Here is a 27,142-nt window from a genome sequence, read left to right as displayed (position 1 = left end):
AAAAACTAGAGGAGTTTATTTATTAGATCAATGATGTGGAAGAATACTTCAAATTTGCAAAAATTTAAGTTTTGGAGTGAGTGAAGTTTTTGAAAACCAAGTTAAAGGGACATGTCACTATCTATAGAAGGAAGTGTAATTGGATATGAACAAGGGATGGAAAGAGTGAACTATGAAGTGGTATATGATAGTGAAAGTTTTTAAGGGTCAGTTCATACCTATAGACTACAACTTGGAAATACTTAAGAAACTTCAAAACTTGTAGAAGGGGGAGAGGACAATAAAGGAATACACTAAGGTATTTCACTAGATGATCATAAAAAATTGACATAGAAAAGTTAAAAAATAAAATGTGGCATGATACAGATGAATTTAAAACTAACATCGAGGAGAAATTAAGTCTAGTTTAGTTGAACACCATAGAAAAAGCCTATCATTACACATCAAGAGTTGAAGAGAATTTGGTTATAAGATAAAAATGGACACCAAATAGAAGAAATTAGAGAAAATTGAGAAGATGAATACACTATATTAAAAATGATCCATAAAAAGGATAAACTAGAGGAAGAATCCATTTCCAAAGGAAAGAGAAGAAGTCTGGGGACGATCCATACCAAAACCAACAAAGAGGGTGGGATATCACCTAGGCAGTGACTACTAAAGAGTGGAGAGAATGTTTGACTAAAGATTATTATAGGGAACATGCTTTAAGTGTGGATAGTTATGACCTTATCCTTTTGAGTGTAAATTTGGGAGTTCCAAGAGGCCAAGAGATTGTCTTGTTGACATTCCAGTCATGTTTGTTATTAGTGACATACACTTATTTAGATTGTAAGTCCATCCTAAGTATATTTTATAGTTAACAATGTTAACCGAGAATTTCAATTCTTACCCAGTTCTACAATTGCTACCGGTTCCTTTGGATAGATTTTAGTTTGCATCGAGCAATTACTACTAAGGTGATGATCAGTAGTGTAAATTGAGCATCTTAGTGTATGTTGAGTTTACTAGTGCAAACCAAGTTGTGCAGTGCTTACTAAGTTCATAGTTGATGTGATGTGATTCTAGTGTTAACTGAGCTATTCAGTGTTAACCAAGTGACTTAGTTTATACCGAGCTCGAAGTGATAACATTAACTGAGCTATGTAGTGTGAATCAAGTGGTTCAATTTATATACCGAGTTTTGTAGTATTTTTTGAGTCACTAGTGGAGACTAAGGTCAAGACTACTTGGAAGTGATCAGTATGGACCAAGCTTCTATGTCTACGAAGTGCATGATGGTGTCAAGCATTGACAATAGATGTCAAGTATCAGAACCTCATCGAGTTAGTCTTTAGAACCTAAGTTTCTACACTTTGGCTGACTTTGTAATATTTGTGTAAACTTGTATTGTGGATGGCTTTGTAATTATGTAATTGGATTGATATATATGTAATATATTGTATCACATCCAAATCATCAAAATAGAAGTAATGTAATAATTAAAGAAGAGTAGACGAGAGAATTACATAGACCTAACAACATGAACTACTTTTCCCAAAAAGGTGGACCATCAAATGACACCATTTTAGATTACAAGGATGGATAGACAAGTGCAAGAACTATTTGATGCAAGGAGGGCAAGAATAACTAGGACCAAAGGAACACCAAACAATCCAAACCAACCTTGTAGAGTTAACACAATGGAAACAAACAAAAATAGAACAATACCACATAGAGTGAGAGAATAATATTCTTTTATTGAGTCATCAAATGATCAACATACATGCCTAGCTATAAGGCCTTCAAGGTTACAACTAGATACAAAATACACTCAAGATCTAAGGTCTAGCTTCAAATTTGCACCTTCTAGACACATATGCAACAAAGTTTCCAAACCTTCTAGTTCTACCCCCACTCTACGCCTAAACACCCTATTTATATTTACCAAAATGGTTTATAGAACATTCTAGAACATTAAAAAATAGAAAGGCCAATCCAAAGATGGTTTGCACACATCCTAAAATAAGATATTATCATAAACATTGTGATCAAAATTAATCCTACAAGTTGGCTTGCATCAAAAACATAGAAAACTCATCGAAAATGTTGACACTCGACATCAACAAGAACACTTAGCACATGAAAGATCACTTGACACATGAAGGATAACTCATCACATCCACAACTTGGCATACATTGCCAAGTGAGATGAGATAACATGCTAATCTGAGTGTTAACATGATGTGGGGCAACTTAAACTCAACTTATACTGCAAAATTACTAGCACTCAACAATTGATGCAACTTGACAATGACTGTAACTCAGTAATAATTGGTAGGATAAACATAAATGAGTAGGATAACATGTCAAACCAGGATGCTCCTGCTTCAGAAAACCAAGGTAGAAAGAAATGATTCTCTTAAATTATTGAGATTTCACAACCTGAGTTGAATCTAACTCAGATTGAAATATCTATGAAGCATCTTCAACTAGTATATTTTTCCACTTCACCAAATATTCGTAGTAGTCTTTTCCTCTTGTGCTTTTACCAACTCTCTGGTCCAATATCTATTCAACTCTTCAATATGGTTCTTAGGATAATCATCAGATACAACAACTTCATCATATGACTCATGATACTTATACATATCAACAACATTGAACATAGGAGATATATGCATGTCATCAAGTAACTCAACTTCATAAGCATTTCTACTATCAAACTTCTTCAATATATTACAAGGTCCAAATTTCTTCATCTTCAACTTACTGTATGTTCCAAGAAATGTCCCTTTCTTCAAATGAACCATCACCTCATCACCAACTTAAAAAAAATTGATGTCATTTAGACTTATCAACATTCTTCTTGTACTTTTGATTACTTTGTTCCACTTCATCTTCACTTCCTTGTGCAAAGACTCCATAAAATTAAAAAATTCTTCTCCTACAACACTTCTCTTCTCTTCACCAACAACATCCCTTAAATCTTATACTCCTCTAGGCTTCATTCCAGTAAAAATATCAAAAGGTATCTTTTCTATACTTCTATTCACAAAATTATTATATGCAAACTCATCTTGTGCCAATACCATCTCCCAATTATGTGGTTAATCTCCAACTAAGCATCTCAAAAAATTACCCAATCTTCTATTCATAACCTCTATCTATCCATGAGTCTGTGGATGGAATGTAGAACTAAACTTCAACTCAGTAACCATCTTCTTCCACAAAGTTCTCTAAAAATAACCAACAAATTTACTATCTCTATTAGAAATAATACTTCTTGGTAATTCATGCAATCTAACAATCTCTTTGAAGAAAAGTTCAGAACCATGCTCAACATCTAATGTCTTCTTACATGGTATAAAATGAGCCATTTTAGAAAATCTATCCACAACAACAAATATAGAATCATACCCCTTTTTTGTTTTAGGCAATCCGAGAACAAAATTCATAATGATGTCACTCCAGAGTCTCTCACAAATAAAAATAGGTGTATACAATCTAGTATTCTGACTTACTCCTTTTGCAACTTGAAAAACTCCACAACTCTTCACAAATTTCTAAACATCCTTATACATCTATGGCCAATAATACTTTTCCTTCAGCAAACTCAATGTCTTATCAATCCCAAAATGTCCAGTCAATCCACCACTATGCTTTTCCTTAATCAAATTCAACCTCATAGAACTTATAAGGATACACAACTAAATTCCTTTGAATAAAATACCTTCTTTAATAAAATATTCATCATACTTACTCATGTGATCTATTAGATTTGGTGCTCTGCATTCTCTCCATGCCTCAGAAAAATTAGGATCAATATCATACAACTCTTTCATTTCATCAAAGACAAGAATTTCAACCTTCATTTTAGTCAACAAATAACATCTTCTACTTAATGCATCAACAACTCTGTTAGTAACTCCACTCTTATGGTTAATCACAAATGTAAAACTCTACAAATAGTTAACCCACTTCATATGTCTTTGATTCAATTTATGTTGACTTCCTAAGTATTGTAAAGTTTTATGATTAGTATACAACAAAAACTCCTTAGGAATCAAATAATATCTCCACTTCTTCAAAGGTTGAATACTAGCATAAAAATCTTGATCATACATAGAATACTTCCTTTTAGCATCATTCAACTAAACTAAAGAAAGCAATAGGTTTACCTTCTTGACTTAATATAGCTCCTATTGCACCACTACTTGCATCACATTCAACTTGAAATACCTTATTGAAATCAGGCAGAGCCAATAAGGGTAACTCAACAACCTTTTTTTTCAAAGTCTCAAAACTATTATCAGCTCCATATGTCCACTTGAATTCCTTTTTATCTCCTCTCATTGTCTCAGTCATAGCATTACAAACAACACTAATATATAAAAACTAGCCAAACCATGAAATAATCTTACCTCACCCACATTCTTAGGTATAGGCCATTCTATAATTGCTTTAACCTTCTCAGGATCCATTCTCAAACCATCAGCTAAAATCACAAATCCCAAACACACAATCTCTTCTTGCATTAAATAACACTTTTTCAGATTAATCATCAACTTCTACTCTTTCAACCTCTACAATACTTGTCTAACATGATCAAGATGTTCTTCCTTAGTCTTGCTGAATATTAGAATATCATCCAAATAAACAATCACAAACTCACCCAAAAATCTTTTTAGAACTTCATTCATCAACATCATGAAAGTAGTAGGTGCATTAGTCAAACCAAAATGCATAACCAACCATTCATACAAACCATCTTTTATCTTGAAAGCAATCTTCCATTCATCACATTCTCTAATTCTAATATGATGATAGCCACTCTTCAAATCCATTTTGGTAAAATACTTTGCTCCGCTCAAAAAATCCATTATGTCATCCATTCTCAGCATAGGAAACCTATATTTCACTGTGATATTATTAATTGCTCTGGAATCAATACACATTCTCCACTCTCCATTCTTCTTAGGTGCCAATTTAGAAAGTACATCACATGGACTCAAACTTTCTTTGATCAAACCTTTCTATAGTAATTCATGTGCTTGTCTGTTAATTTCTTCATTCTTTATAGGTGTCAATCTATATAGTGCTTTGTTCAGAAAAATAGCTCTAGGAATGAAATCCATACAATGACTTATACTTCTTACTAGCAATAAACCATCAAGAATATTCTCAACAACAATCTCTTTATACCCATTTAGCAATTCTAAAATTTCTTCTAGTACTCGGCTACCACTATCTACTGTCACTCGGTCATTACCAACTTTTGTTGCTCAGTCATTACTACCAACACTTGATCCTCTAAGAACTATAGAAAAATAAAATTGATTCTTCTTCACTTATTTTTCAAATTTCTTTCCATTAACAATGTAATTTATCATAGTAGTACACTTAACCTAATCTGGACTTTCAATCAAAGGCAACAATATTTTCTTTTTCCCATTCACCTAAAGAGTATATTGATTCAATCTTCCATCATGTACAACATATCTATCATATTTCCAAGGTCTACCAAAAACAAATGACAAAAATCCATAGGAATAATATCACAGAAAACTTCATCAAAGTAATGTCCAATCTTGAAGTTTACAACACATTGTTCACTTACCAATATCTTATGCTCATCTTTGATCCATGAAACGTGATAAGGTTTGGGATTCTTTTGCCTCTATAACTACAATTTTGTAACCAACTCTTCTGATGCCAAATTTTGAGAACTTCCACTATCAATGATCACCTTGCAGCATTTTCTAGCCATCTTACATCTGGTCTTGAAAAGACTTCTTCTAAGGATAGGTTCCTCATCACATCCCTTATTACATAAGGTTCTTCTCACCATAAGATTTTCTCTAGCCTCAGGTCCACTCAGTGAACTCTTAATGTCTCCTTGAATCATAATTTTTTTGTTACCTTTCCCACTTTCAGAGGATCTACATTCAAAAGATCTATGCCCTTCTTTACCACATCTGAAACAATTATCACAAAATCCACCTCTAGAATAAGAATGACCTCTTCCTTGGTAAGAACCAATACCTCCTCTATATTAACTAGCACCTTTCCACTCAATCTTTTATTTGTCATCATTCATCCATTCATATTTTTCCTTATCTTGCATAGAACTATCAGATCTACCACTTTCACCATAAGATCTACCTCTACCTCTCAGGAATCTACCACCTCCTCTTTGTCTTTATTCATGCTTCTTTATCAAGATCTCCTCAGCTTTCAATGCATATTGATATTCTTCTTCTACACTTTCCAATTTCACAAAACTTATCTCATCTTGAATTCTAGATCTCAATCCATTTAGATATCTTGAAATTTTCTTAACAACATCATCCACATGTCCAGATTTGATTTCCAATCTATAACATTCCTCAGTATACGCTTTCAAAGTCATATCTCTTTGTCTCAAATTTTGCATCTTTTTCAACAAGCTAACTTGGTAATCAATAGGAAGGAATTTGTTCTTTACCTTGTTCACCATCTTCGACAAAGTCTTGATCTTTTCTTTTCCTCTCCTTTGTTTATTACTTTGCAAATTCTCCCACCATAGTGAAGCATGACCTTTTAACCTAGTAACAACAAGTTTCACCTTCCTATTATTAGGAGAGTTTTCATACTCAAAAAACTTCTTCATATCAGAGATCCAATCCAACACAACATTAGTGTCCAACTTTCCATCATAAGGAACAACTTCTACAATAGGCTTTGAATGTGCCTTAGACAATACTCCTAGCAATCTTTCCTCATCTTGATCTTCTTATAGTTTTGGATTAGGGTTTTGTGCTACCACTTCATCATCACTCACATTCTCAAGATGCACTCCTCTCCTCTAGACTATCTCTACAACATGTAATCTGGCCGCAATTTGTCTTAATGCATCTAACATGATATTCTCAGTATTTCCTCTACCTTGAACCATCTTTACAAATTAGGTTCTTGCAAGATCATAACCCTTTGCAAGTTATAGCTTAGATTTGTAGATCTACAACCCTACAACCAAATTTGAAATAAGGTTCTACTCAATCTAGTCTTCACAAGGACAAACCTTAAGCTCTAATACCACCTGACATAAGGAGGACAAGAATAACTAGGACCAAAGGCACACCCAATAATCCAAGCCAACCTTATAGAGTTAACACAATGGAAGCAAACACAAAGAGAACAAAACTATAGAGAGAGAATAATATTCTTTTATTGCTTCATCAAATGATCAGCATACATGCCTAGCTATAAGGCCTTCTAGGTTACAACTAGATACACAATACACTCAAGATCTAAGATTCAACTTCAAATTCACACCTTCTAGATACATATGCAACAAATTTTAAAAAACTTTCAGTTCTACCCCCACTCTAAGCCTAAATACCCTATTTATTCTTGCCAAAATGGTTTACAAAACATTCTAGAACATTACAAAATAAAAAGGCCAACCCAAAGATGGTCTGCACACATCCCAAGACAAGATCTTATCATAAACATGATGATCAAAATTAATCCTGCAAGTCATCTTGCATCAAAAATGCATAAAACTGATCCAAAATGTTGACACTCACCATTAATAGGAACACTTAGCACATCAAGGATCACTCGGCACATGAAGGATAGCTTGACACACACTATAGAACTTGACACACATTGTAGAGTGAGATGAGATAACATGCTAACCTGAGTGTCAACATGATGTGGGATAACTTAAACTCAACTTTTATTGCAAAATTACTAGCACTATGAAATTACTGCAACTCGGCAATGATTATAACTCAAAAATAACTAACAAAATGAACACAAATGAGTAGAATAGCATGTCAACTAGGATGCTCCTACATCACTATTAAGGAAGAGATTTATAAAAATATCATGAGTCTATGTGTGGTACTTGTTGTCTTATTGAAAAAGAAGGATGGAGAATGGATGGTGTATATTGACTTAATATCCATCAAAAATATCATATCAAAGTATTAGTTTCATTTATGAAGGATGGATAACATAATGAATTCCCTAAGTGGTGTGAGATAATTCACTAATATTGATCTTTAGAGTGGATGCCACTAAATCAAAATTAGACGATGAGATGAGAAAAAGAAATATTCTTGACTAATAAAGGGTTGTATGAGTTGTTCATCACACCTTTTGGAATCACTAATGCATTGAGAAATTTTATGCAACTAATGAATAAGGTAGAAAAATAACTTTTTGGAACATTTATTATCATTTGTAATCTAGATGACACTTTCATTAATGGCAAGACACAAGATGAACACATAAAAAAAAGTATTCCAATGACTACAAGAGGAGAATTTCTTGATCAACCTCAAATGTGCAATTTCATGAGGAATAAATTGTTTAATTGGGGTTTGTGATATCTAAATTGAAGGATTGAAGATGGAATTGGAGAAGGTGAGATAAATCACGTAGAAGTTGTTGGTCATTTTTGTCTTCCCACCAAAATTGCCATATTTGAAATCAAACATGGTAACATTCACATATTTGAAAATTCAAATAAAATGGGGCACACAAAATACTTTATACTAAAACCTTAGGTTATATTTTAATTCCCAAGTGACTGCACACTTTAATATTTCTATAGGCCTGCATCTTCCCCATTGTTAGATCTTTTGCGATCTGTGGTCGTCACTATGCCACTTTACAAAGATGCAAGGGAGTTATTTTATGTGACATAGTGATAGCTCAACACATGAATTTTGGTGGCCCCCTTTCCTGTCAGAGCATGTTGGCAATTTTTTAGTTTCTCATTGGCTAAGGTGATGACTGTGCAAGGTGTGGGTCAGTTCCTTTGGTGTATTTTAATTACTATTAGATCTTCCTAAGATCTACAACCATCACCTTGTCACCTTATAAAGTTACAAGGATCTTATGGAAGGTGACATAGCAACATTATGATGCATGTATCTAGTGACACCATTTTGTTGGTAGGCTACAAAAGAAAAGATTTGTCAGAGAGGTTGGCATACAGATGAGTCCTGATTGGTTTGGATTATAGCATGGTCAGTAGGTTGGTTGTATGTTTCTAGGTCATTAGATGTAGGAAGATCAACAAATTTCATTATGTTTGAGAGAAAATGATCAACCTTTAATTATGGTGACATAGTGAGATCTTAACATGTGTCTAGGTGGGCCCATTTCTTCAGTTTCTATTCATCTTAGGGTTGCAAGGGTGAAAAGTTAGGGTTATGATGCTATAACTAAATTTCTATGCTATGATCTTATGATCCATTATGAGGTCATAAAGCTAGTTCTAGGAGCTGCTGATGTTACGATATTCGTAAGCATCGTAGGGTTGTAGTGTCATATGGTTGTAGCACCAAAGGCGATTATAAGATCACAAACTAGAAAGGATACCTGCCCGATGCTATGACACTATTGGTCATCATCATATCATAATGGTCAACACTAAAAGAATCCATAAGGTGGTGAAAAGAGATAAACCATTGTAACAAATGGCTTGTCTTGCTTGTATGACTCACTTAACCTGCTAATTTTGGCTGATTTGTTGAATTGATAGGGATGGAGCAATGACATTCCTTTGTGATATGATCTTGATGATGTATTCCAAGCACTCTAGAGCTATGGCTGTGCTAAAAAGACATGAAAGATATGCTTCTTGCCTCTTGTTTATCCATTTTGAGGGGATTTTGCATTAAAGGGCACCATTTCATGTCAAAATCAGGTTTCTAGTAAGGGTTAATGATTTTTGTGACTCTAAAAAGTGTATTAGATCCAATCTATCTCCTAGATTTCATCCAATCATCCTTTAGCACTCTTAAATACATGATTGAAATTGTGAAGCAATCAAGAGTTATGGTTGAACTATAAAAGCAAGTTTGATTTTTTTCTCAGGGATTCTTTATTTTCTAATTTTCAGAGAAGCTCTATCTTTCTGAGGTTTCAGAGCTTTTTTGTAATTTTCCCTATGCTCAATAGATATTTTCTCTATTGTATTCATTCTCTGTCAACCAAGTGTGTATATACCCCTATGGCCTTTCTTGTTGAATATGTTTGACAATCAAAATATCATATAATCATGTTCATACTTGGTGACTAATTAGATCAAGTGAATCCATTGTATTCCTTCTTTGATTTTGTTATCTTTCATTTTTTATGATATAGAGATTGAAAAGGTGTACATAATGGTATATTTTGAGAAATCTATTAAGTTTTTAGTGCTTTCATTGGAAAAGAAGTATACCCACATACTATTTTGGTGCATCACCCTCTAAATTAGGTTAGGTAGTTTTTCTTACATGCACTCCTTCTCCCTTTTCCTCTTGAAGATTAGTTAGGTGCATCTTGATAGTAAAGGAAGTTGACCTTCTTTGGAGATTCAACCTCAGAGCACAAGTCCCACACTTGGAGGTTATTTCCATGTTACACGAGACTATCTAAGAAGTATTCCTTTAGACTAGGGTGTAAGCTTTTGTGTCAACAAAAGCCTATATAGATGGGTGTTGGAGAGGTGAAATATTATCATGGATTTTCTAGATTCTACCATAAGTTCATTAATAAATTTTATACTATCTATTACCCATCATGGAGAGAATGAGAGGAGACCAGAAGAAGTTTAAGTGGACATCCAAAGAAAAAAGGAAGATTTAATTTGTTGAAGGAGGTGACAGAGAAATTGGTATTGACATTAGAAGATTGGAACAAGATTTTCCATGTAGACCATGATGCCAGTTAAAATTATATTGGATCAATCCTTAATCAATAAGGGAAACCTATTTCCTACTTGAATGAGACATTGAATGATGCTTAGAGGAAGTAATTGCTATACATTCAAGAGTTCTATATTGTAATACAAGAAATAAAGAAATGGGAACATTGTTTGTTGATAAAGGAGTTTGTGTTGTATACTGATCACCAATCACTTCACTATTTGATTAGTTGAGGAAAGTTAATTAGAAACATGTGATGGGTTAAATCCACACAATGATACACATGTTTACAATAGTCACTCATCTTCTAGATGGGTTGTCAAAAATCCACAATCTTGAGAAACCTCATGATGCCAATGTGGGTGACTATTGTGTGATATTATGATTTGAAACACTTTTATAAAGATTATTTAGAATTTGAAAAGTCTTGGAAGGATAGTAGTTAACCAATAGAAACAAACCAAAGTAATTCAATGGACTATTTCATTTAGGATGACATATTACTCAAAGGAAATCAATTCTACATTCTCAAGAGTTCCATGAGGAATAATCTAATCAAAGAGAAGCACCCCATGGGATTGTATAGGCATGTGATGGGGTCCACGTTCTTGATATATTATTTTAGGAAGTGGTGAGAATGAACAAAAAATTGTGGCTCATTATTTTAGACAAGGATACCAATTTTACTATATATTTTTGGAGGACATTTTGAAAGAAAATACAGAAATACTTAAAATTTAGTTTGACTTACCCATAGACCAAAAATCAAATCAATGTAGTAGATAGAATCTTGCGTATCTTTCTTATATACTTTTATGTATGCATAAATCTACTTGTATAGTCAAGTTCAAATCAAACAAGTTAATAAAACATGCAATATACAAAGACAAACATACATTTGATGAGTGTAAATGGAAGCACACTCATTCCATTTGATTTTCTCTTTAGTCAAGGGATGTGGATTTCTCTCCAAACTCAGTTTGTAAGTTCTCCAATAGATGCAAGATTTTTCAATATGATTAAATGAATCTATTTGAAACTATAATGGATAATAGATAACAAACTAATGCAAGGTTGATGAAGATTGTTGAAATTTGGATGACATTGCAAGATAGTATATTGATATTATTAATATAATATGGTAAGAAGATAAACTAAAATGATATGATATGATTTCTAAGGTAAATTGCCAAAAAAATTGTGTAACTCTAAAATGGATTCAATGAACTACTGTGATAACTCTATTAAAAGGAAATGGATTAGGAGACTAGCATAATAACAAGTCTACATGAAAAAGATGGAAGAATTTCTTGAGGAGAGGCTCATATTTATAGGAAATGCAAGAAAATTAATGGTGAGGATTTAAAATTGAATGAAGGGTTAAGGAATCTTTGGATAAACGAGGTGGAGCCTATGTGGAAGCCATGTAAGGACCACACAAGAAAAATGGTTGGCCATGCAAAGGGTATGAGTTGTTAAAATATGTGTGAGAAACCTTTGAAAAGGATGGGTCATTTAAGAGGGGAGAAAAATAGGAAGGGTTGAGAGGCTCAAGGATTCTCACACGTGTGAGAAAATCATACATAACCAAAATTATCAACAACTTACTAATACTACTAGGGCGTTAGTATGAAGATTTTGTCATGAATGACAACTAATGCCAACAAATTAATAAGTCTAATAATATCCCCCTTTGGAATTCATGGAAAAACAACAAAAACTTTTAAAAAAAAAAAAGTATTTGGCTAAAAAACTTATAACCAAAAATTCTCCCTGAGTTTACCAAAAAAATCTCATGAGTGGATGCCACATTTAAACCCAAAGAGGGAAGAAGGGACATTGGAGTAATAATGTAAGTGGGTATTTAGTAAGATACTTGTCCACCATGGGAAATGTTTCTAACACATGTAAGAAACATTAAGGAACTAATCTTTGTACGAGTGTAGATTAGGGATTCATGCCATGCTTATGATTTAAATAATGGGATTAGGATTTGAGGGGTTTTGAATAATAATATTATTCAAATAGGAGGGTGAAAGTGGATAAGGGCATTTAAATAAAATGTAAATACAAATAGGAGTATAGAGGGATAAATGAATATATTTAATTAAATATAAATAAGTGATGCAGGAGCATCTTGGGTTGCTTTGTTAGCCTTCTCATTTTTGTTCATTCTGCAAGTTGGTGCCAAATTATTGTAGAACTCAGTTGGTGCCGAGTTACTATAGCACTTAGTTGGTGCCGAGTTATTGTAGCACTCAGTTGGTGTCGAGTTACTATAGCACTCAGTTGGTGCCAAGTTATTGTAGCACTTAGTTGGTGCTGAGTTACTGTAGCACTTAGTTGGTGCCAAGTTACTGTAACACTTAGTGGATGCCGAGTTACCTAGTGTATGTTGAGTGACTCTTCATGTGCTGAGTTACCCAGTGTATGCTGAGTGAACCTTCATGTGTTGAGTTTTCCTGTTTATGCCGAGTGTCAGCATTTGGACATGATTTCTTCAAGCCAACTTGCGGGATTTATTTTGATCACAACATTTATATTAAGATCTTTTCTTGGGATGTGTCTAGACCGTTGTTGGGTCAACCTTCCTCTTATGTAATGTTCTATAATGATCTATAAGAAATTTTGGCAAGTATATATAGAGTTTTTAGGCTTAGAGTTAGGTAAGTTTTTGTGGAGTCAAAAATCTTTGGAGGAGATTGCAGAACAAAACTGAAAAGTGTGAATTTTTTGTTGGATCTTTGAATGTGAATGTATTTGTATTTGGCCATAAACTATAAGGCCTTACAAATGGGTATTTATAAAGATATTTTGATGAATTAATAAAGGTATTGCACTATTCTTCCTCCTTTGGTTGCTGTTCTTTGTGTTTTCTTTCATTGTGTTGACTCTTGCCCTAGTTATACATCTCTTCCTTGCATCAAGTGGTATTAGAGCTTGAGGTTTATCCTTGTGGAGATTGGATTGTGTAGAACCTTGATTTGGACTTGGTTAAAGGGTGACAGATCTACGAATTTGACCTATAACTTGTAGAGGGTTACGATCTTGCATGAACCTAATTTGTAAAGATGGTTCATGGTAGAGGAAATGTTGATAATGCCATATTGGATCAGTTGAGACAAATTGCAGCTAGATTAGATTCTATGGAGATAGCCCAGAAGAGAGGAGCACATCTTGATGATGTAAGTGATGATGAAGAAACAACACCAAACCATAATCTAGAACTTGAAGAAGATCAAGATGAGGAAAGATTGTTGTGAGTGTTGTCTAGGGAAAATTCCAAGCCTACTATAGAAGTTGTTCCTTATGATGGAAAATTGGATACCAATGCTATGTTGGATTGTATCTCTGATATGGAGAAGTTCTTTGAATATGAAAACACTTTTGATAATAGAAAGGTAAAGATTGCAGTCACTAGGTTGAAAGGTCATGCATCACTATGGTGAGAACATTTGCAAACTAATAGACAAAGGAGAGGAAAAGAGAAGATTAGAACTTGGCCGAAGATGCTGAAAAAGGTAAAGAACAAATTCCTTCCTACTGATTACCAAGTTAGCTTATTGAGAAAGATGCAAATTTTCAAACAAAAGGACATAACTATAAAAGAGTATACCGAGGTATTCTATAGATTAGACATTAGATCTGGACATGTGGATGATGATGTCAAGAAAATTGCAAGGTACATAAATGGATTGAGATCTAGAATTCAAGATGAAATAAGTTTTATGAAGTTAAAAAGTGTTGAAGAAGCATATCAATATGCCTTGAAAGCTAAGGAGATTTTAGCAAAGAAGCATGAACAAAGACAAAGAGGTAGAGGTGGTAGATTCCAAAGAGGCATAGGTAGATCTTGTGATGAAGGTGGTAGATCTGAAAGTTTTGTGTAGGATAAAGGAAAATATGAGTGGAAGAATGATGAAAAAGGAAAGACCAAATGGAAAAGTGGTAATTCTTACTGAGGAGGCACTAATTCTTACCAAGGAAGAGGTAATTCTTATTCTAGAGGTGGATTTCATGGTAATTGTTTTAGATGTGGTAAAGAGGGACATAATCTTCCCTCCAACTTACACCCTCTAAATCATCACAATTATAGCTCAATTACAAAATAACCCATTTTCTACATTGACACATATCCCAAAGTGCTTAAAAACTCTAACCTAGAAAACCACTAGTGGAACTATGAGAGTTGGAATATTTATTTGAACCAAATGGATATCTAGAAATGAAAACACTTTAAACAAAAACTAACACTAAGCATATTTTGGGTGATATAGGAGTGCCCTTACATCGTTGGATGCTCCTGCATCAAAAAGTTGCTGATTAATATGAAAAAGTTTTCTTTTATGCAAGAGAAGATTGTGTATTTGGGATTTGTGATTTCTGCTAATGGATTGAAGATGGATCTTGAGAAGGTTAAAGCAATTTTGAAATGGCCTACACCTGAGAATGTTGGTGAGGTAAGATCATTTCATGGTTTGGCTAGTTTTTATAGAAAGTTTATAAAGAATTTTAGTGCTATTTGTAATGCTATGACTGAAACAATGAGGGGAGATAAAAAGGAATTCAAGTGGACACATGGAGCTGATAAGAGTTTTGAGACTTTGAAACAAAAGGTTGCTAAATTACCTATATTGGCTTTGCCTAATTTTAATAAAGTATTTCAGGTTGAATGTCATGCAAGTAGTAATGCAATAGGAGTTGTATTAAGTCAAGAAGGTAAACTTGTTGCTTTCTTTAGTGAGAAGTTGAATGATTCTAAAAGAAAGTATTCTTTTTATGATCAAGAATTTTATGCTATTGTTCAAGCATTGAAGAAGTGGAGACATTGTTTGATTCCTAAGGAGTTTGTGTTATATACTAATCATAAAGCTCTACAATACTTGGGAAGTCAACATAAAATTGAATTAGAGACATATGAAGTGGGTTGATTACTTGCAAAGTTTCACATTTTTTATCAAGCATGAGAGTGGAGTTACTAACAGAGTTGCTAATGCATTGAGTAGAAGACATTCTTTGTTAACTGAAATGAAGGTTGAAGTTCTTGGTTTTGATGAAATGAAAGAGTTGTATGATGCTGATCTTGATTTCTCTAAGGCATGGAGAGAACGTAGAGCACCAAATCTGACAGATCACATAAGTAAGTATTATGAGTATTTCATTTGAGAAAGTATGTTATTCAAAGGCATTTAGTTGTGTATTCCTAGAAGTTCTATAAGGTTGAATCTGATTAAAGAAAAGCACAGTGGTGGATTGGCTGGACATTTTGGAATTGATAAGACATAAAATTTGTTGAAAGAGAAGTATTATTGGCTACAAATGTATAAGTATGTTTAGAAATTTGTAAAGAGTTGTGGAGTTTGTCAAATTGCAAAAGGAGTGAGTCAAAATACTGGTTTGTATACACCTATTACTATTCCTAAGAAACCTTGGAGTGACATTAGTATGGATTTTATTCTTGGATTACCTAAGACAGTGAAAGGGTATGATTCCATATTTGTTGTAGTGGAAAATTTTTCTAAGATGGCTCATTTCATACCATGTAAGAAGACATCAGATGCTGAGCATGTTGCTGAACTTTTCTTTAAAGAGATTATGAGATTGCATGGATTACCAACAAACATTATTTTTGATAGAGATAGTAAGTTTATTGGTTATTTTTGGAAGACTTTGTGAAAAAAGATGGGTACTAAATTAAAGTTTAATTCTACATTCCATCCACAAATAGATGGAAAAATAGAGGTTATGAATAGAAGCTTAGGTAATTTGCTGAGATGTTTAGTTTGGAATAAGCCAAGTAATTGGGAGATGGTATTTGCACAAGCTAAATTTGCCTATAATAATTTTATGAATAGGAATACAGGGAAGACACCTTTTGATATTGTTACTGGAATGAAGCCTAGAGGAGTATCATATTTGAGAGATGTTGGTGAAGAAAAGATAAGCATTGTAGGAGAAGAATTTGCTGATTTTATGGAGTCTTTTCATAAGGAAGTGAAGTTGAGGTTGGAACAAAGTAATAAAAAATATAAGGAGAATGCTAATAAGTCTAGAAGACATCATGATTTTGAAGTTGGTGATGAGGTGATGGTTCATTTAAAGAAAGAAAGATTTTCTATTGGAACATACAATAAGCTGAAGATGAAGAAATTTGGACCTTGTAAGATCTTGAAGAAGTTTGATAGTGGTAATGCTTAGGAAGTTGAGTTACCTAATGAAATGGATATATCTCCTATATTCAATATTGCTGATTTGTATAAGTATCATGAGTCAGATGATGAGGTTGCTATAATAGAAGATTATCCTAAGAAGAGGATTGAAGAAATTAAATAGATATTGGATTAGAGAGTTGGCAAGAGCACAAGAGGAAATGATTACTATGAATATTTGGTGAAGTAGAAGAACAAGAATATTAAAGATGCTTCATGGATTCCTCAATCTGAGTTGGATTCAACTGAGATTGTGACATCTCAATGATTCAGAGAAATCATTTCTTTCAACCCTGATTGTTTGATGTAGGAGCATCTTGGGTTGCCTTGTTATTTTGCTCATTTTTGTTCATTCTGCAAGTTGATGTTGAGTTACTATAGCACTTAGTTGGTGCTAAGTTACTGTAGCACTCGGTGCCAAGTTATTGTAGCACTCAGTTGGTGCCGAGTTACTATAACACTCAGTTGATGCTAGTTATTGTAGCACTCAGTTGGTGCCGAGTTACTGTAGCACTTAGTTGGTGCCGAGTTACTGTAGCACTCAGTTAATGCTGAGTTACTGTAGCACTCAGTTGGTGCTGAGTTACTATAGCACTTAGTTGGTTCTGAGTTATGTAGCATTAAGTTGGAGCCAAGTTACTATAGCACTTAGTGGATGCCGAGTTACCCAATGTATGCTAAGTGACTCTTCATGTGCCAAGTTACCCAGTGTATGCTGAGTGACCCTTCATGTGCCAAGTTTTCTTTTTAATGTTGAGTTTCAACATTTGGACATGATTTCTATGAGCTAACTTGCGAGATTTATTTTGATCATGACATTTATGTTAAGATCTTTTCTTGGGATGTGTCTAGACAGTTGTTGGGTTGGCTTTCCTCTTATGTAATGTTCTAGAATGATTTGTAAGTTGTTTTGGCAAGTATATATAGAGTGTTTAGGCTTAGAGTTAGGTAAGTTTTTGTGGAGTCAAAAGTCTTTGGAGGAGATTGTAGAATAGAACTGAAAAATGTGAATTTTCTATTGGATCTTTGAATGTGAATGTATTTGTATTTGACCATAACCTAGAAGGCCTTACATCTGGGTATGTATGAAGATATTTTGATGAATTAATAAAATTATTGCATTCTTCTTCCTCCTTTGGTTGTTGTTCTTTGTTTTTGCTTCCATTGTGTTAACTCTTGTAGGGTGGTTTGGATAGCTAGGTGAGCCTTTGACCCTAGTTATTCATCTCTTCCTTGCATCAAGAAGAAAGGGGGAATATAATTATTGAGGATAATAGCTTTGGTCAGATATAGAATGATGATTGATTTTAAGTCACATACATATACATGAATGTGTGTGTGTGTGTTTATATATATATATATATATATATATATATATATATATTAGTATACTTTGTATATGCTAATATACATATATTTTAGTTTTTTGGTTATTTAGCTCAAAAAGTGGAGTGGATTTCCTTAAAGAAACTTGAGTTGGATATTTAGAAACAACTTTATTTTTATTCTTTAAATGAATATTTCTAAGTTTGTGAGTTTGAGAAAAATAAGAAGTGATTTTATATATGATTTAAAGTCAAAGAAAGTAACAAAACATTATTTTCTTGCAAAATAAGTAAAGAAGCTAGGCTCGATATATGTAAGATTATAGTAGAAAACTTGTAATTGGATTCTATTAAACTTTGGGAGAGAGTCTGTATTAAAGATCAATAGAAGATGAAGCAGGTACAAGTTTTCCCCAAACTAGGGTTTTCTAGGTATATATGTTTATTGTTTATGTTTGTTTGGCTTCTTTTATTTTGCTTCCACTATTTGGTTTTAGTTAATTAACCTAGAGTATTGATTGTTAAAAATTAAATATAGATTCTTTCTATGAATTTATTGTGTAATTGATCTATAAGTGGGTTATAATAAATTAACATTGTATCAAAGCTATAAGAAACTAGCATGGTATCAGAGTTGTGGACTCTTAATACAAAGCCAAGATCTATTACATAGATTATATTTTTTTTTGTTTCTAGTTTCTTTTATGGCTATGGCCATGTAGTGATCAAGTAAAGATAGGTTGTAGGGTGGTTATAGAGATCATCCTTTCACATTGGGTTTGCATGGTGTCGATTGAAGTAGAAAGGATGAGTTGTGTAGAGACATTGACGAAGAGATTTCCCATAGGAAGAGATTTCCTAGAAATGTTGTGGGGAAGAGATTCCCTATCTTGTGAGGAAGAGATTTCCTAGAGAAATTGAGGAAGAAGGGAAAATAAAAAATTTAGTGAGGGAAGTGAAGGATATTACTCTTATGGATAGAAACTACTATACTTTCAGCTGTGAATTTTTAGATTCTTTTGAAGGTAGTTGTTGGCTCTTGATTTGATAGGATTTTAACTATCTTTTATGATATTAGAAAACCTAGAATTTAGCTAGAAATCATATTGGGTGTTTTGAAAACAAAATAAAAGGACCAACTAACAAGACATTAGAGTCTTCTCCACTTTGAACTCTACAAGATTCAGGCAAATTTACCTTAGGAATTCAATCTTATTTACATAAAAATCAATATTTACAACATGATTTCTAGAAATAATATATTATTTAGCCTTCTTTCTTCTAATTCAGTTGTAATAAAGGGATGATAATTGGCTATTTTATCAAACCTTAGACATTATGAATCAAGATTATGATTACATTCATTACTCAGACAACAAAACATTAAAAGATTGATTGATTATAAGTTTTTTGCATTGTGCAAAACATTCCAATCAGATCAATTCACAAGGATGGCCAGTGCCTTATCCATTAGGCTATAACTCATAAAGATCACACACTTACTTCTGGATCTTACCTTAATACTTTGTGTTAAGATTTATCTATATTCATTTCCAGATTTCATACTTATCATATACTTTCTTAAAACTCTAATGTTACTTCAACTTTCATCAAGCATTTACATAATCCATTAGATTATCAACAAAATAAAATTGGAGTATAATTCAGAATGAATTATAGCTAAAACTTAATAAACTTTGCTATTAAATTTTAGAAAACAATACAAAGACAAAAAAAGAGACAAGATCTTGGACAAAAATAAACTCTCAATTTATGTATTAATTCCTTTGAAACTATATACAATTTTAGTTATCATCTCTATCAGAAAAATAACACACATGGGCTAACAACTATTAACTTTTTGTATTCAAATCTGCAACTAATTTATAGTATGCATGGACCAACTCAAAATTTACATAGACTCATGCAATAAAATAAATTTGGACCATCCTTTAGCCTTGGAAATCACTTATATAGTGTGAGTTGAAACAAGCTTCAAACATAGAGGGAAAAGGATAGCTATCCTTAGAGAAAAAAGGTTACACAAGAGACAAAAATGTCACATTCCAACATTCCAAGAGAAGAACAAAGAACTTATGATATTTTATTTGACAAAAAAATGATTCTCTTTATTGGTTACTTTGTGTTGTGGCTGATTTTGTTGTGGAAGCTTCTTGTTCCTCAACTACATTTGATGATTGACCTTGTTCGTTAGGCTATGGCTCCACCTGCCCTTCTTATTTTCTATCTAGCTTTAACACTTTAGTGTCTATTGTGGTTTATTGAATAGCTTCCATGTCATGAATTTGGGTGGCTATATCAACTATAGCAATCTATTGATATTTTTCTATGTCATCTGTTTGAATAGCTTCATCAACTAGTTGTATTTCTTCTATGGTAGTTTCTTTATCCACACCTTTATCTTTAGCTTCCATCTACAACAATTTTGTTGTTGGAGAGTAATTTGGCATCCACTTGTTGAAAAGTGTGTCATTTCTTTCTCTCTCCTTAGGATATCTTTCCTAATTTCTTTATCTCAATAATATATTCATTGAAAGAATCAAAGAATAACTATACCTGCACTAATCCTTTTGTAGTTCTGGCAAACCAAATATATTTATCTTTTTTACCACCTCATTCATTCTAGTACTTAGGAGCTCCTTCAACTCATTTCCACACTCTTCTTTATCTTTTATACAAACTAAAATTTTTATAACATGGGGAAAGAGGTCAAAACTTTTAATGAGATATTTAGAATAATAAAATTTTAATATTCCTATATCAAGTCTCTCTTATGATCAAAATTCAAAAGATCACTAGCCTGATCAAAAGGCTTGTCTATTTGGTCATCAGAGTTATCAATAATAGAGCAACACAGGAAGTAACAACATCATCTTTGTTGATCCATTTATTCAAAATTGATCTCAAGGTGGCTTCATAATTATTCAACTCTATCCATATATCCACCAACCTTGAAAATTCTAAGTGAAAGAGAGGCCAATTGACTCTATCCACTAAATTAAAAATTGTATCTCTTATTATGTATTCATGTTGGATGCCCAACTCCACATGTAGTGACCATATCTTTTCCTTTTCCTCATTTAGCTCACTGGTTGTGTAGAATTTTGGTTGTTGAGGTGTACTAGGAATTTCCACAATGGGACCAAAAGGTGAAAGTGGCATAGGGGAAACTACAATTCTAGGTTGATTGGATTGCCTAACCCATTTTCTTTTTCCAATTGCTTTTCCATATTTACAATTGTATTTTTTAGTTGATATTTTTTTTTGCCCCTTTCATCATAGGCCTCCAACACCTTCTCAAACTTCTGATTCAATTCAAGGAATTTATTTTTATCCTTCAAAGATACTACTACTCCTAAATTAGCCATTTCCTTATTCATTTGAGCTACTTTTTCACTGTCCACTTCTTCAACTCTATGGACCATGAGGCTCCCTATATGCTTAGAATCCAAAATCTCTTGGGCTCTTGACATATCCCTATCCTAAATGGGCCACATGACCAAATATTTATGGTCATCACTATAGTTTACCCCTTTATGGGCTTGTATTACTTCTTCCTCGATTTTAATTTTTGTTTTCTTATCCTTACTCATTGTATTAGCAATGTCCCATTTTGGTAGTATCATGACTCTCAAATCTTTTAGCTATTATCTTCCCACTATAGGGGTTATTTGGCTAAATTATTGCATTAGGTTATGTTGTCACTTAGGTTTGCACCCTTGTCCAAAGCCTATGCATGAGGACAACCTAGTGAAACATGGAAATAAACTCCAAGCTGTGGGACTTGAACTATGAGATTGAGTCTCCAGAGAAGGCCGAATTCCTCTTACTATCAGGATGCACCTAACTACTCTTGGAGAGGAAAAGGGATAAGGAGAGCATGAAAGCAAATCTACCTAATCTAATCTAAAGAGGGGATGCACCAAAATAGAGTGTTCGGACCAAACTCTGCCCATTTATGCACTATTGAACTAGAATGAAACTAAGGATATACACATTCAGACTTGCTTTAATTTAATAATCACATGCAGATCAGAAGACCAAGATGAATGACACAAGGAAAGAGAGATTCACTTATATTATCATTCATAGGCCAAGGAGATAAAGTCATGCAGATCATAGATCTCTACAAAACACCAGTAAGATGCAAAGAGTTCTTATACTTTCATACCAATGGCTAAAAGAGATAAGGCAAAAAATCATGTAGTTCAAAGGCATAGGGGAATTTACACTGAGAATCTACAGAGCAGTAACAGAGAAAATAGAGAAAGGTCAACCTTAAAATTTTTATAAAATTTTGCCTTTATAGCTCAGGCATAACTAGGGTGTCCTCCAATTGTAATTACTTCGCAACAACCTGCCATTAAGTCCTGTAGAGAACAATCATGGAGAAAATCTGATCTGAATATAGCTTTTTGGTACCATGAAATCTAATCTTTAACTAAAATAGGGCCTCAAAAAGATAGAGGTGGCACTATAACTGTGCTCTGACCAAGTAGATAGATTAGATTGGGGTGGTAGAGTGTCTCTGCATGCTTCACATTCACTTTTGGTGGTTGGAATCAATCATAAGATTGGATGCGTATAAAACCTCAATTTCTTATCATTTTTGGTGCATGAATCAACATAGTTAGCGAGTTATCCGAACACTATAAGCAAAACAGGCCACGCGGACCAATCAGTTCATTTCTCTTTGCCACCCACAAGGTCTTCCTGAGGTTGACCAATCTTTTTGTACTAATTGCACCAACTTGCAACCCTAACTGCGATAGTCACATTAACTGCTAGTGCATCTAACCATTATTGCCTGCATTGGACCCATTGAGACATGTGTCACTGAGGCGCTATGTTGCTATGCATATCCTCTAAAAAATTTCCCATAGTGAGATAGCACCCATCATTGATTCAGATTGATCTGACGATCATGAAGACTCATTGTATTACTGTGCTCTGCCCTTAAACTTTTGGGCCCACAAAACACTTGGCAACCACTTGGCACAACCTGGCATCCTCATCTTGGTGAGACTAGTGCCACTGATCCATGTGGCACAATGGTGCTATGTCGCTATAAGTAATATCCTCGCAGCTTCCCATAGCGAGATAACGCCCACCGTTGATTTTTAGAGATCTAGCAATGAGCAAGATGGATCTAACCTATCAGTATACCTACCAATAGAAACTGGCCACATGCTAACCTGTTTGAAAAATCCTCATTTATGGCCCACCAAGTGAAGCAGGACCCACATTCTACACATTTATATTTTAGCCAATGAAAAAATTGACCAACTGCCAATGTGTCTAAAAAATTTCATCACTGATATCTGACAGGGCATACTTGGGACCCACCTTCCTTCTGATGTCGCCATAGTATCACTTGTCATTTGGGTGCTATGTCGCTAACAGTGAGGAACATAGATTTTATGATAGTGCCATAGCGCCCACCGTGGATCTAGCAAAATTTGGCACTGGAGAAATGAGGAAAGGGAGGACCCACCTGACACATGACCAAAAAGTACTATGTCACTATGGAAAAACAACGTGCAACTTTCGATAGCAAAATAGTGCCAACTGTAGATATCTCTTGATCTAACGATGGGGACTTGTGGGCTCGCAGAAACATTTAAAATGCACAGGGAAAGAAATATTACTAGGCTAGGATAAAGTATTTCGTGTCCCTTTTGAATATTTGGATATTTAAAACCTGTGAATGTTACTACGTTGAATTCAAATGTGGTGATTTTGGTGGGAAGGAAAAAATGACCAACAAGTTAGCTTTAACCGCATCCTTAATGTCAGTCATGTCTAGTAGGTTGCTTTGCCTTTATTTTCTTGCACTGGGCCTCAAAATTTTGAATGTTATTCCTCCATATGAATTGGATGAAGGCTCTAGATTTAACAAAAATTTCATCATCCAAAAAATTATTTGTTTCCTTCTCTACAATAGGATCAATCTCCTTCCCTTTAAAGTCTTCTATAATGAGGGCTAGGAGTGGCATTGGGGGCTCTTCAATTGCTCCTTCCTCCACCTGTGTTGCAGTTATCACAATGTCACCATGACCTCCCATGTGTTTTAATTATTCCCTTAGGGACTATTCATTGTCAAAATGGAGGAGAGTATGTGAGGGGGAATACTCCTTAACTCTAGATGAAGGTCCTTGTTCTAACTTCTTCCTTTTAGCAGTTGGTTCTAAAGGAGGGCTTTTTGAAAGATGCTTCTTGTATAAAGGAACATGCTATATGTTTACACTTTTGGCCACAACATTTCCAACCTTCCTCTGCAAGGTGTACTGAATTGGGCTTATGATTTCTCATCTTGCCAACCTCTTCTCAATTTCTATGGCCTAGTTTGGATAGGCTTGTATCAAAATTGCCTTTTTCTCATTTAGGGTTTCCATGAACCCAACAAAATTATTCATAAGCTTATTAATTTTATCTCCCCAATATATGATATCAGAAAGGGGGTCATATTTTCCATCTAATTCATTAATAAAATCTAGAAGTCTACTATATATCTTCCATTTTTCCTTTTTTACTTCCTGTTCTTGCAATAAAAATTGATTTCTAATAATGTCCTCAAGAAAGTAAACCAAATGTTCATAAGATCTAGCTTAGTCCTATCTATAAACATATCCTAAAAGCCCTCTGGATCAATAAAATGAGGATGGGACTAAGCCATTTAAAATCTATCTAAAAACTTACCTTAATGTCTCCATCTTCCCTTAGTGAACATAAAATTGTGGATGATAGTGAATAGAGGGAAAATTGTGCCTCTAGACTTGCCCAATAACTCCTTTTCTTCCAATCCTCATATCTGCCATAAATTCTACAATCCCAACCTTCAAAAGAACTTTAAATGAAAGAACATGAGGCTTCCCTTGGAAACCATACACTTTGAAGATAGTAGAAACAAAGTATGGGAAGATATCTCCTCAGTTGTGGTTCACTTTCAGTCCCTTGGCATGATCTTTGGGTCTGATTAGCTCTAGTAAGGGCTAGGGTATTCTAGGGTTACTTCCTATGAACAAAATCCTTAGCTTTAAAGAAAAATATCTATCAAATTGAACAAATTTGGCATCAATAACCTCTCGGGTCATGCCAGTACTCCATGACTAAACATATAGCTTCTCCCCATCTTTCTCCAATTCTAGCTTCATCTCCTTAGAGAAAGAAGAAACCCCTTTATATGAGAATATATACATAATCAATGAGTACCAACAAAAAGGATTCTCAACCTTTACCTTACTAATTCAAATTAATCCATTTTGGATTTCTTTTGCGAGATATGTTGTAAAATAAAAAATGAAACTCATACCATATTGCAGTGTCTAGGCAATAATAAAAACTAGTGATCCCTGGATGTGATCTTGCTCATCCATCCCAAAGAGTTTGGAAAGAGAGAAGTAAAGTGCATGTGCCCTAGGGTTAAAGTATTTTATTAATAGTGGCTCAGGGGTGTGAGCTATCACTAGTGGTAGATGCCCTATCTTCACAAAATGTTCTTGCAATGACCCTCCTTGAAGGTACACCATCTATGCATTATACTGTTTTTGTAGATCATCCATGTCAATCTTCTCATGCAATGCATGGTTATGGTTTAACATGAAGACCTCCCTGATTACTCTAGGTGTCACCCTAAAGAGGTTTTCCCCCACATGATTCTTCACTACTCTCAGTACTGGATCTCACCTCTAAGCTATCATCATCAATAAATCATCGTCAAAGAAAATGCCTGGGACAACCAACTTCCCAATATCAAATTGCCAAACATTGCTTAATGGAGTGTCATGTTTCCTTTCTGAAAACCATTTTCTAAATAGCTCCAAACCACCAATAGATGTCTCAACATCTCTTAACCAATTAGCTTTGTCATAAAACCCTCAGTAACTAGTAATCTAGGGTTTTTGGGGACTAATTTTTTTCTCTTTGGTTGTTTTATTAGTGGAAAAGAGAAATTGTTTTAGATAGTCATCATGCACATCGCCATGCTGGTAGTCCACCTTCCTAGATAAATATCTTCTTGGAGGCATCTTATCGATCTTATGCAATTGGGACTAGAATTTCTTAGATAATCAAATGTTTCAGGTACTTACCCACAATTTTCTTTCTTCAACTAAGACTCTACCTACAATACTTCACTATTTTAAATAATCGCACTCTAAGATCTAGTTCTCTACACTTCAATTCCCTTTCACTTTGTGACTGATTATGCATTGAATATTAATCTTTACACATATTTCCTTCACACAAATTTTCCTTGATTCACCACCAATGCTCCAACAGTCAAGTTAAGAATGTTATGCCAAAAATTTGAAATTTGGCAGTTGATCTAGGCATGATCAAACGGTCTTGTTTTAACTTAATGATTGCATTACCTTTTTGGTAAGTTGAGAATGCGTTGAAACCTCTCTTTCTCACTTTGGCTAAAAATTGAGCACTTTAAAAATGTGAGAAAGTGATAATCGTTGATGATTTCAAACCTTACAATCACAAAAGATCCTAGCTGTCACTGCATTACTTTTTAAAAGTTTGAGCCCACAGAGACACATGTCAACATGTCACTTTCTCTCTTTAGTTAAAACCATGCATCTTCATTTTTCTAGAAAATGTAAGAAAGTGACAATCGTTGATCATTTCAAATCTTACAATCACAAAATATCCTAGTTGTTGTTGCATTACTTTTTAAAAATTTGAGCCCATAGAGACACATGTCAACATGTCACTTTCTCTCTTTAGTTAAAACCTTGCATCTTCATTTTTCTAGAAAGTGACATCTATCGATCCTCATCTAAGATCTTTGCTTGTGACAATATACATAGTGTGGCCTACATGGCTACATGATGGCTTCTCGCATTCTTACTTTGGTTAAACTTCACACAACTAATGTGAGAATAAAACAACCATCGATCAACTCAAGATT

The sequence above is a fragment of the Cupressus sempervirens genome, chromosome 9, assembly GCF_028749045.1.
Source record: "Cupressus sempervirens isolate cs-2001-9-10 chromosome 9, ASM2874904v1, whole genome shotgun sequence".
In the NCBI taxonomy this organism is placed as follows: Eukaryota; Viridiplantae; Streptophyta; class Pinopsida; order Cupressales; family Cupressaceae; genus Cupressus; species Cupressus sempervirens.
Note: the sequence above shows the minus strand (reverse complement) of the source record.